The 12,634-nt window shown below is 45.3% G+C and overlaps 2 protein-coding genes across 5 annotated transcripts in view; both read left to right on the top strand.

The window, feature by feature from the left end:
• LOC103242737 (schlafen family member 13) overlaps nt 1–12,634 on the top strand; it is a 101,358-nt gene that overhangs the window by 42,171 nt on the left and 46,553 nt on the right. The gene's annotated exons all lie outside the window — the stretch shown is intronic.
• SLFN12L (schlafen family member 12 like) overlaps nt 1–12,634 on the top strand; it is a 45,366-nt gene that overhangs the window by 10,217 nt on the left and 22,515 nt on the right. Inside the window, exons 2-3 of one of the 4 annotated variants that reach the window (XM_037992765.2) lie at nt 5,100–5,201; nt 5,529–5,707. The exons of 1 other annotated variant lie outside the window; for it this stretch is intronic. The gene's annotated coding sequence lies outside the window, so the exon portion shown is untranslated. 2 more of the 4 variants (XM_008011055.3, XM_037992767.2) reach the window with 2 other exon arrangements.

Genomic DNA, 12,634 nt, shown 5'->3' with positions numbered 1-12,634 from the left:
TTTCTAAAGTTATACCTTTTGTTAAAATTGTTTCATGAATCCAAGGTTTACACAATGCTTATGAATCTTCTCCCTGATTCTCCCTGGGGTGAAATAAACCTTTTCTTTGAAAATGCAAAGAAGGCATTTTCAAGACTGTCGGTTTGCTTTGGAATAACTGCACTTAGTTACCAAGTCAGACGAGTGTATTCCCTGCACTAAATAGAACAGTATGAGAATGTAAACGTGGCCTTCCACTAAATCGGGTTATAATGGAAATGAATATTAGCTTGCTATCTTCCCTGCTCAGCCTCCTGAGTAGCTAGTACTACAGACAGTGCTGCTAAGCCTAGGTGGCTAGTTTTGTATGTTTTTGTTTTTGTTTTTGTTTTTTGATGGAGTTTTACTCTTGTCGCCCAGGCTGGAGTGCAGTGGTGCGATCTCGGCTCACTGCAACCTCTGCCTCCCGGGTTCAAGCGGTTCTCCTGCCTCAGCCTCCCTAGTAGCTGGGATTATAGGTGTGCGCCACCACGCCCAACTAATTTTTGTATTTTTGGTAGAGACGGGATTTCGCTATTTTGCCCAGCGCTGGTCTCGAACTCCTGACCTCAGGTGATCCGCCCATCTCGGCCTCCCCAAGTGCTGGGATTATAGGCGTGAGCCACTGCGCCCAGCATAGTTTTGTTTTTTGTAGAGACAGGAGTCTAGCTTTGTTGCCCGGGCTGCCTAGGCTGAACCAATCCTCCCGCTTTGGCCTCCCAAATTATCGGGATTACCGGCGTGAGCCACCGTACCCAGCCTACAGTGGCTTTTGATACCCTGGGAAAACACAGCTAATTACGTGCGCCTACAGAGTTATTCTATTTGTACCATCAGAGTAACGTTTTCAGCCGTCCTATTTCTCTGGCAAAACATTTTGGGCCCTCGGTGACTTTTTGCTAAATGGGTGACCCGCTCCCTGCACAAAGCCAAAAGAATCACTTGAGAGCTGAGGGTCTGGGGAGGCGCAAAGAGAAGGCTGAGAAGGCGATCTTGCTTTCATACACCTGCAAAGGGAAAGAGGAGCGCTGCACTCTATCATTCCTGGGGAGGACAGGAAAATGCTGCCACCGTGGAGACAGACGACTACTGCGTGGGCTTTAAATCCAGCGTGGGCGTGGGGCAGCGCTGGGGCTGGATCTTCCGCCCCGCTCCTTCCAGGGAGAAGGGAAAGGAGTCGAGGTCATGAGGGGAGGGAAGGGAAAGGAGGCGCCGGAGGGACGATGGGGCGGTGGGAAGTCGGAAGAAGGAAGGGTCGGGAGGGAGGGAAACAGGTCCAGGAGGAAATGCGGGGCTTCATTTTCTAAGGTGGTAGTGGATGCGCTGGTGGTTGTACACTTTTTTGTACGTCTGAAATATTTCATAATTAACATTTAAGAAATCATTTTTTTTTTTTTTTTGAGTGGGTCTCACTCTTATCGCCAAAGCTGGGGTGCGGTGGTGCGATCACGGCTGATGCAGCCTTGATTTCCTGGGCTCGTAAGATTCACCCGCCTTGGCCTCCCAAAGTGTCGGGATTACAGGCATGAGCCACCGTGCCTGGACTAAGGAATAGTTCTGAACCTCATTCCCCAGGGATGGCCACAGGTGGTGTCGCCAGGATGTTTCCCTGGTAACTGGTCACGTCCTTAGTTCCCAGGGCTGCTCTCTTGCGTGCTGTGACAGCCATTTCGGGGGTGGGGGCGACCTCACTGCGCACCCAGGAATAGGCGAGACCTCAGCATCAGTCTGGTCTCGGTTTCCTGGTGGGGAATTTAACGCTCCCGAAGGCGCTGTAGACACTGTCACGTCTTGGCGTATTTGTTTTGTTTTGTTTTGTTTTGTTTTGTTCTGTTTGTTTTTGTCTTTTTTTTCGAATCAGCTTTCTCCAGTCTCTTTCGCTCACGCTGCGCGCTTCAGATTCTGCCCTCATCCCAGTGGGTCTGGGGGTCCTCACCCTGACCAGTTGTTAGTGGGTGCAAAGGCCAGCGCCCGTTGGTGTCAGATCCCGGTCTAATCCTTGCCTGCCCCGAAAAGGCACCAATCTCTGCCGCTCGCAAGCAGGCACCAATCTCTGCCGCTCGCAAGCAGAAGCGGACTGGTGGGGGTGGGATGGGGTTAGGAGGTGGGCGCGGGGCCTAAGCTTCTGAGCGCAGCACCCCACCCCGGGCAGAGTCAAAGAAGGCGCCGGGAGTGGAGACACTTGCAGCAGGAGTCTCAAGTCCCACACCATTGCCCTGGGGGATTGTTTTGGCCTGTGTTCTGGAGATGTCACAAACTGGGCGGGAGACCACAGCTGCAGGAAAAGGCGGCCAGTGCACAGAGCCTGCACTCCATTGCTTTATATGTTACTCTAAAAATAGCTATATTGAGCTATAATCGACATACTTGAAACTGCATGTATTCGAAGTGTACAATATGAAGGATATTGACCTACCTAGAAACCCTTGAAACCATCACGGCAATGAACCTATGGGGAGGACTGGGTAAGGAGAGTGAAGCACTTGCTAGTTCAAAATTGAAGGGAACACCAAAGAAACACCACCTCTCAGTGAACAAGATAAAAAACATTTAAAAAATCAAAATTAATGTGGCCGGGTGTGGTGGCTCATGCCTGTAATCCCATCACTTTGAAAGGCCAAGGCGGGTGAATTGCATGAACCCAGGAGTTTGAGACCAATCTGGGCAACATAGCAAAGCCCCATCTCTACAGAAAACAAACAAAGATGAGTCAGTGTGGTGGGGCGCCCCTGTAGCCCGGCTACTCCAGTGGCTCAGGATCATCTGAGCCTGGGAAGTGGAGGTTGCCTTGAGCAGAGATCCGGCCACTGCACTCCAGCCTGGGTGACAAAGGGATACCGTCTCAAAAAATAAAAATAACTAAATAAATACATCAAAATTAACGCAAAAATCGGTGATGAATAAAACATAAACATGGTAAATAAAGACAGGTTCCAACCCTGCCTTTGCCTGGCCATGCGTCACTTTCCTCACCCCAGTCCTGGCCCTGAACTAGTCCTCCTCCCAACACAGAAGCCCTCCCTCCCCTGCTCCAGCATGCTCCCTTCCTGCGTCCTAAATCAGGTGACTGTACATTGCCTGCTTCTGGATCCTCTTGACTATCCCATTGGTTTGCTGGTCTATTTGTGTGACCAGGCACATTGCTGTCGTATTAGAGCTGTATTGTTTTTCAGGGTTGTTCAGCTATGTGTGCCTTATTGCACTGCCCAAGGCCTCCAGCACAAGCCGCAATGGAAGTGAAAGTAAAGAGTATCCTTGCCTCATTCCTAAAACTCCTGGGAGAGTTTTTAATATTTCCTCATTGAGTGTGATTTTTAAAAATTTGTGTTTTATAAATAACCTTTAACAGATTAAGGATATTTCTTTTTTTCTAAGAAATAATTTTATTGATCCTTTACTATACAAAATTTATTCAAATTACACCCATTCGAAGTGGTAAGATCACAGCTAGAGAACAGGTCATCCTGTAACAAATCCATTTACAAAATCCATCATAAAAGCTTTTTTTGTTGTTTTTTACATTATATTACATATTTTCTTTTTTAAACTAGCGTAAAACACAAAGCTAAACTGATTAGTAGTTTGCCTACTCCCAATTTTGGGAGAAATACTTCCTTTTTACAAAATCATGTACCCCATATGAAAATAAATTCCCACACCCTGACAATTGCCACCCGACTTACTCTGCAAGCCATCTTCCTTCAAATCCCTCCTTCTCATACACACAGGTTGTCATGCACACATTGAATTCTTATTTTCTTTTTCCAGAAAGCTTAAGCTTTAAATACTACAATTTTATTTACAGATCTACATGTACAACAAAAACGAAAACAAGAACCACGACAAAGACACACACACACACACACACACAAAAGAAAACAAAATAACACTCTTAAAACATTACAAACCAGCTAGAAAGTATTCTGGTAATGTTTACAAATTAATTGCTATTTTTGTACAAAATTGCTAAATAATGAAAATGTGAGTAGACTACATATCAACTTAAATAAAACGATTGCTATGCACAACTCTGTACATGTAAACACATACCTAACACTGTTTGACGGCTCATGTGTTGCCCTTTATACATATGCCCTTTATACATGCAATCATAATTTGCACACTTGTAACTTTTAGCCATTTTGTGTGTGAGCTTTAATAGCAGCAACTCAATGGTACCAGGAAACCTGTATACTTAGTGCTTAAAGTCATGCAAATACTGTAGTACTAACCCACTTTGTGTGCCGGATACTAAGTCAAAAAGAAAATTACTTAATGCAAACAAAATACAGTATGGACATCTAATTAATGTACACCAGTTAAGCCCAGTAACTGGAAAAAATCTTATGCATGAAGGAACTTTTAAGACTTATTAGTATTCCTTTCATTTTTAAAACAATAAATACGGCATTACAGTATGAAAAATTTCAACAAAACACACACAATCTGGCCAGGTGCGCTCAGTCTTTAGACTTTGGAAAAAATCAGCTTTGTGCAGCTGGCAAAGAGAATTACACTAAGCTGGAAGCAGAGTCAGCTAACCAGATGAGATAAATATGGGAAATGGGGAAAAGTTTGTCATAAATGGTTTCCCATACAGGAAAAAACCCCATAGTGCATTTCCAGTAGGCACTTTACACAAAGCTCCCTCTCCCTCCTCCACCCCAATGCTTCATCTAGAACCATACCGACATTTTCTACCAAGTCCAGTGTGTGTGAGGGGAGGAAGCCAGGGATGGAGGCTGAAGAAGAAAAAAGGAAGATAGTCTGCACCTTTGTTTTTCTTCCCAAACGTACACCCACGCATACGCACACAAAGAGTTTAAAGTGCTGGTGTCATCTGCCTTGACCCCACCACCACTTTGCATATTGTGGAAATCTACCTGGAGTAAACTGGCTGGGGCTCCTGTGGTTGTGTGTGTGTGTGTGTGTGTGTGTGTTTCCTAAGTGATATATTCAATTCAATTAAACATATGAGTTGAGTGCCTACTATGTGTCTACCATTGGATCAGGCACATAGCATTTCAATTTAATTGTTCGTTCTGAGGTTTGTTCTTTATCTGACCCCCTCATTCCCACAGTCCTTAGCATCCAAGGAATGGACCCAAGATACTACGCCATATTCCCAGTGGGAGATGACCACTGCCACCTGCCCGAGGGAAAGCCATTCTTGGACATAACTGGTAGGATTTGCAGCTGACACAAAGCCTCCAACTTGGGACAACATTCCTGAAGAGTAAAGCGGGAGACGCCCTGGCATTGTTTTGGTTCATTTTCTACGTCCCCGACTTCCCTTGGTCCAACTTATTCCTTCATAGAGGAAGGGGAATGGGGTCTGCCCAGAACTATTTCACCCCCCGACACAGTGGGAGCTCCCTGTTCCTGCCAGCTTAAGGAAATGCCACTCACACACGGGGATGTCTTTCTCCCTAGAGGTCTCTCCATCAGACCCCACCCTGAGAAGTGGTCTCCCTGAGTGCGGTGTAAGAGAGCCCTTTTTCCCATCACAGGGGTCCGGGAAGCCCAAGGATGGAGGGACTCATGCCTGCTGCTTCACCTCACCTGGTTCTCCTTTCCAATGGGCCACCCATGTCAGCAAGCCCCAGGAGTGACTCGCTTCAAGCTCCTCCTCCTGGGAATGGAAGGACGATGGAACAAAGCTCCTTGCAGAGGCTGACAAACAGTACAGGTTCTCTCCCTCTGCTTAAGTAATGTGAATTTGCAAAAACCGCTTCAAAGTAAACAATTAAATTGAAATGATAATGTCCCCCATTGCCGGGGGCACTGGGGAGGAGGGGGCCGGTGGCAACCGCGCCCTTTGGAGGGAGGAGGAACAGGAGATGGTGGAAGTGTTGGTGGTGAGGATCTTGATGTCGGATATTTCTTTCTATTCCTAATTTGCTAAGGGTTCTTTTAAAAAATCATGACTGGTTGTGGGATTTTTGTCCCACTTGGAGCATAAGATGCTGTGCTGTATAAACTGTAATAATGTTCCACAGGTTGGTGTTCCTCTCTGGAAGTAGATGATAGTTTTCTGCCCCATTGATATTAGGCTTCGCAAGGTGACTTGTTTTGACCTATGGAATAAGTGCAGACGTCACGTGTACTCTTTCTGAGCGTAACTTTCAAGAGTCAAATGCTTTTCTGGCATCTATTGAAATAATCGTGTGGTGCTCCTTTTTTCATTAATGCAGTGAATAGGCTGATTGATTTTCACATCTAAATCACTCTTGGATACCTGGAGTAAACCTCTGTTGGTCTTAATACAATTTTGGGGGGTACATTGCTGCATTCATTTTACATATATATATGTGCGTGTGTATATATATATATATATGGACAGGGTTTCACTCTGTCGCTCAGGCTGGAGTGCAGTAGCCTGATCACGGCTCACTGCAGCCTCAACAGCCGAAGTTCAAGTGGTCCTCCCATGATAGCCTCCTTAGTAGCTGGGACCACAAATGCACTGCCACCACGCCCGGTTATTTTTTAAAATTATTTGTAGAGATGACGTCTCCTTATATTGCCAGGCTAGTCCTGAATTCCTGGGGTCAAACGACCTTTCTGTCTCCTCCGCTCATCTGTCTCCTCCGCTCAAAGTGCTGGGATTATAGGGGTGAGCCACTGCGACGGCATAGGAACAACATCGTAATCTTTTTTGCTTACTTCTTGGACGCCTTCTTGGTGCTCTGGGAAAATCCCTGCACTAAATTTTTTAAGTCAGTGACTGAAGAAGAGTTTCCTTACTTCAGTGAAACTGTTTCCTTAGAGCTGGCATGAGAATCAGATGAAATGAAGAAAAGCACAGCTATGTACTTTGTTTTGGTTTGTTTTTGAGACAAAGTCTCGCTCTCTCGCCCAGGCTGGAATGCAGTGGCGCGATCTAGGCTCACTGCAACCTCTGCCTCCCAGGCTCAAGAGTTTCTCCTGCCTCAGCTTCCCGAGTAACTGGGATTACAGGCGCGTGCCACCACACCCGGCTAATTTTTGTATTTTTAGTAGAGACGGGGTTTCTTCATGTTGGCCAGGCTGGTCTTAAACTCCTGACCTCAGGTGATTCGCCCACCTCGGCCTCCCAAAGTGCTGGGATTACAGTCGTGAGCCACCGCGCCCTGCCAGCTATATACTTTCAATGTATGTGCTCATTCAATGTGAAGAAGTACTCTGCCTCTACCTTAAGATTCTAGATGGGACTTCCAACGGCAGGCCCTTAATTGAGTCCGGAGTGGGATGGAGCTAGGGAGAAAGGGCAATTCAGACTGGTGAACTCCTCAGTTAGTGAGTCAATTTGGTCTGTGTGCATTTCAAAAGGTATGGGTTTTCGCAACAATTCTTAGACGTGTTGCCTGGAGAATCCTGTATTATCGTAATTACCATAATAAGGGCCCCACGAAAGCAATGTGGCAGGAGGGCTGTATCCAGTTAGAGGAGCCACTGGAATGTCCGAAGCCAACTAATGGGCCTAGATGGCCGCAATATACTCCCTACACCGCAAGGGGTCCCAATCTGTCTGTCTGGGAGCAACCCGCTCCTCGCACCTCCCTCCTCCCCTGTGCAGTAGCAGCTGCTCTCCCCGCGTTTCTGGCGTCAATTGCGCTTTCAAGCAAGTGGATAGCAGTGCTGCATCAATTTTGAGGACACAATTCGCAAAGGCGCAGAGTCCCTAACAGCGCGTGCGGTGCCACCACTTCCGGAGCGTTCGAGCATGGACTGCCCAATAGAAATGCAGCTGAGGGAGGGGCTAGCCGCTCACCCGACGCCGACAGCGGGAAAGTGGAAAAGAACTCAGGTCCTCTTACTCGGTGAAGAGTGAGCACAGACGTGGACCTCGCCAGGTTCGTTCTTTCTTTCTTCTCTTCAAATGACTTTTTTTTTTTCCGCTTAGAAAATACAAATAGGTACAGACGAAACGGGAACTTCCGGTGATCCTGCAGAGCTATTCACGTGGGCGTTTAACTTTCAGTTGCTCAAGGGAAGGACGCTGGCACCTGAGGTGCACTCGCGCCTGCAAGGAATCCTGTTTCCAGGGAATTGCGCGGAGATAAATTCGTCCCGCTCCATTGCCAAACCTTCCAGCCTCCGTTTCTTATTCCCAGGGGGGTCTGTTGGCTCCAGGGCGAGGTGGGGCGCTGCCAGCGCTGTCTCTCCCTTCTGAGAGTTTTGGCTCCGTGGCTCCTGTCTGTGTAGCAACGTCTGTCAAAACCGCAGGCTGTTGTGGGCTTAGCAATGTCAGACTTGAAAGCTGTAGGTGACAAAACTTCTGCCCCTGCGTGGGCTGGGGAGCGCCTTAAAAAGCCGCGGGGCGGGCGAGGGGAGCCGCAGGGAGAGCCGTGGGGATCTGCGGTGTTGGAGCAGAGCTAGAGAAGCGGGGAGTGCTGTATGGACAGGCCAGACTTGGCAGGTATCCGTCGGATGGGGGTTGCCCATCCTCCTGGAGTCCTGAGCATTCAGGGAGTTGGGGAATGGGTTATTTAGGTGAAATGTGACCGGGCACTGACGAACTGCGTCGCTAGATCATGAAAGAAAAACCAGTCACCCTCTTGCGCTGCTGGTTTATCGTCTAGAATAGAGGAACGATGAGAGCAGTGCTGTCCCGAACTAAATGTAAAATGGTATCCGAGGAGGGCAAATCACAAATCACGCTCCATGCTTTTTGTTCCCCAGGAGGTAGCTCTTATGCTTCCTGTCCCGCCCTTGTGGGTTGTAGTTCTTTTCCAACCTGCTGTTCTGGCATAACTCTAAGGAGATATGAATGCCACCCCCATTCCCATTAAAGACAGCTAACAACATAGCCTAAATCGTGAGTTCTGACAGAATTCTGATAGGATTTCCCCTATAGTCAAAAGTATAAAGGATTTCAGTGGAAACATCTAACCTGTAAACCTAGACCCAAGGTTTAAGGGAGGCCAGTGAATTTTAGGCCCTAGGGATTTGGTCGGCTCAGTCCCCAGCTCATTTTTATTTATTTTAATTAATTAATTAATTAATTAATTAATTTTTAGCATTGTGTTCCAGATGTATGCCTGAAGCCAGAGGTTTTGAACCATGGAAAGTTTTACACGGCTGCAGGTGTTGGACTGGAGTGGCCAGGATCCCAGGCTAGTCCACGAGTGCTGAGTCCTCTATAAGATGCTCAACTGCAGCTCCCATGGGTTCCAAGTTTCCCAGTGGTATGGGCACCCTCCTTAAGCAATCTGAGGGTGAGATGTGATTTCTGTCCCCTTCTGTGTATGGTGGGTGAATCAAAAGGGTTCATCCAGAGCAAGGCCTGATGCAGACAGTACAGGAAGGTGGACCGGGAGGAAAGGGGACAGGACTCCAGTTACAGAGGCTGCAGGAAGAATTGGAGAGCAGGGGCTGCTTGGCCAGGCATTACCGGAAAATGGTAGGGCTGGGGCTGTGTGGCTGGGCAGATGTGGAACTGATTCCCCTGCTGCTTTTGCGGGAGTAAAAAGAATGAAGACTCTTTTCTGTCAGGTCAGCATGGAAGGTGGACTCGCCCTTGGGGCATCCTCGTGTCTAAGAAATATGAAGAAATTGGGTCTAAAGGATGCTAATTGTGGTAGAGTACTGTGGAGAAAGTTTGGCATGGTGGGATCATACATCTCCCTTTGCTTTTTTGTGTAACTTTGCCACATTAAGAGTATTATTACTTTTTCTTTTTGAGTCAGGGTCTCACACTGTCATTCAGGCTAGAGTGCAGTGGCATGATCATGGCTCACTGCAGCCTTGAACTCCTGGGCACACACAATATTCCTGCCTTGGCCTCCCAAAGTGCTGGTGTTACCGACATGAGCCAGTACACTTGGCCAAATTTTAAATTTAAACTTAAATGACTGTGCTTACGTGGCTTCACTGTTGTTCATCTACCAGGAGTTGAGTCTCTTTTCTTAGATTCTCTGTCATTTGTGATAATGTGGATGAATCTGGAGGATGTTAAGTGGAATAAGCCAGGCAGTCAAAGATAAATACTGCATGATCTCACTTATATGTGGAATCTAAAAATAATTGAACTCTTAGAAATAGAGAGTAGATTGATGGAGTGGGTGGAGGTGGGTTGGGGAAATGTTGGTCAAAGGATACAAAATTTCAGTTAGATAGAGGAAATAAGTTGAACAGCTCTACTGTAAACATAGTGACAATAATTAATGTGTTTTATTTTTGAAAATTGCTTAAAAAGTAGATTTTAACTGTGCTCACCACAAAAAATAAGTATGTGAAGTAATGCATATGGAAATTAGCTCAATTTAGCCATTCCATAATGTACACATTTTTCAAGAAAACATTTTGTACATAACCAATATATGTAATTTTGTCTGTAACTTTAAAAACACAAAAAACACACAACTATATTAAATATTTTCAAAGAGATAAAGGAAAACATGGACAAAGAACTAAAGGAAATTAGGAAAAATTTATGAGCAAAATAGGAATATCAACAAAAAATAGAAATTGGCCTGGCGCTGTGGCTCATGCCTGTAAGCCCAGCACTTTGGAAGCCGAGGCGGGTGGATCACCTGAGGTCAGGAGTTCCAGATTAGCCTGGCCAACAGGGTGAAACCCTGTCTCTACTACAAATACAAAAAAATTGCTGGGCATGGTGGCGAGCGCCTGTAATCCCAGCTACTTGGGAGGCTGAGGCAGGAGAATCGCTTGTACCGGGGACGCAGAGGTTGCAGTGAACTGAGAGTGCCACTGCACTCCAGCCTGTGCAAGAAGAGCAAAACCCCATCTAAACTAATAAACAAGCAAACAAACAAACTAGAAATTTTAAAAAGGAGCCAAATGGAAGCTGTGGAACTGAAAAATAACTGAATGGAAAAAATTATTATATTAAAGAGTTTCGATAAGAGATGTGAGCAGGCAGAAATAAGAAAATCAGTGAACTTGAAGGCAAGACAATACAGCTTATCAAGCCTGTGGAGCAGAAAGAAAAGAATGAAGGCGATGGGTGTGGTGGCTCATGCCTGTAATCCTAGCACTTTGGGAGGCCAAGGTGGGCAGATCACCTGAGGTCAGGGGTTTGAGACCAGCCTGGCCAAATGATGAAACCCCATCTCTACTAAAAATACAAAAATTAGGGGACCTGGTGGCACACACCTATAATCCTAGTTACTTGAGAGGCTGAGGTAGGAGAATCACTTGAACTCGGAGGCAGAGATTGCAGAGTTGAGATTGAGTCATTGCACTCCAGCCTGGGTGAAAGAGCAAAGCTCCATTTAAAAAAAAAAAGAAAAAGAAAAAAGCCTACAGAGCACAAGAGACTTGTGGAATAATGTCAAGGACACCAATATATGCATTATATTAACCCTAGAAGGAGAAGAGAGAAAGGATCAGAGAAATGATTTGAAGAAATAATGGCTGGAAATGTCCCAAATTTTATGAAAGATGTGAATCTACAACTCCAAGAAGCTAAATTAATTCTGAGTAGGATAAATCCATACAGACCTACATCAAAACACATTATAATCAAACTTTCAATATGCAAAGATAAAGGGAGACTTTTGGAAACAGCAAAAGAGAAGACACTCATCATGTATAAGTTGTCCTCAATAGGATTAACTGCCAAGTTCTCAGCAGAAACATTGAAGGCCAAAAGGCAGTAGGCAAAAGGCTGATATATTTAAAGTACTAAAAACAAAAACAAACAAACAAACAAAAAGCAAAAACAAAAAAACTATCAACTGAGAATTCCATATCTGGCAAAAACTTTTCAAAAACGAGGGATAAATTAAGACATTCCTAAACAAGAGTTCAGAGAGTTCGTTATATTGGACCTGCCCTACAAGAAATGCTAAAGGGAGTTTTTCAAGTTGAAATGAAAGGACACTAGCCAGTGACTGAATGCCACATTGAAAATAAAAGGTGAAAAAGACTGTTTCTTGGGCTTCTGCAGCAGCTCCTCCCCCACTGAAGGTGAGATGGAGGAGTGCATGCTTTCTTGTTGCCTCTACCCCTAGCCCTACCCTCTGGCTCTTACTTTTAAGCACCATATACTGGACTGCAGCCTGAACTACACCACCAAACAATATTACATCACTACAACAAGTAATGTCTGAGAAAGCCACTGCACAAACCTATCTGCAGCAAGGGAATCTGTACAGAGCCTTGGCACTCTGAAAACACCCAGAAATGGAGTCATATATTGGAGCCATATAATGGCGGTATATACCATGGTAATACCCCTAAGGAAAAAAGAATAAAATATCAAGAAGACCCATCTAAATAACAGCAAATTCAAAAACAGGGGAAACATCAACTCTCTCAGATAAGAAAGAAACAGTGTGAGAACTCTGGCAATACGAAAAGCCAGAGCATTTCTTCTCCTACGAAGGATCCCAGTAACTCCCAAGCAGTGAATCATAATCAGAATGAAATGTCTGAAATGACACATATTGAATTCAAAAGATGAATGGCAAAGAAATCCAAGAGAAAGTTGAAATCCAACACAAAGAAAACAGAAAAATGATCCAAGGTTTGAAAGATGACAAAGATATATTAAGAAGGAAACAAACAGAACTTCTGGAATTGAAAAATTCACTACAGGAATTTCAAAACAGTTGGAAGTGTTAACCACATATGAGATGACACAGAAGAAAGAATGTCAGAACTCAAA

The sequence above is a fragment of the Chlorocebus sabaeus genome, chromosome 16 (assembly GCF_047675955.1).
Source record: "Chlorocebus sabaeus isolate Y175 chromosome 16, mChlSab1.0.hap1, whole genome shotgun sequence".
Classification (NCBI taxonomy): domain Eukaryota; kingdom Metazoa; phylum Chordata; class Mammalia; order Primates; family Cercopithecidae; genus Chlorocebus; species Chlorocebus sabaeus.
This window is presented reverse-complemented; position numbering and strand designations above follow the sequence as displayed.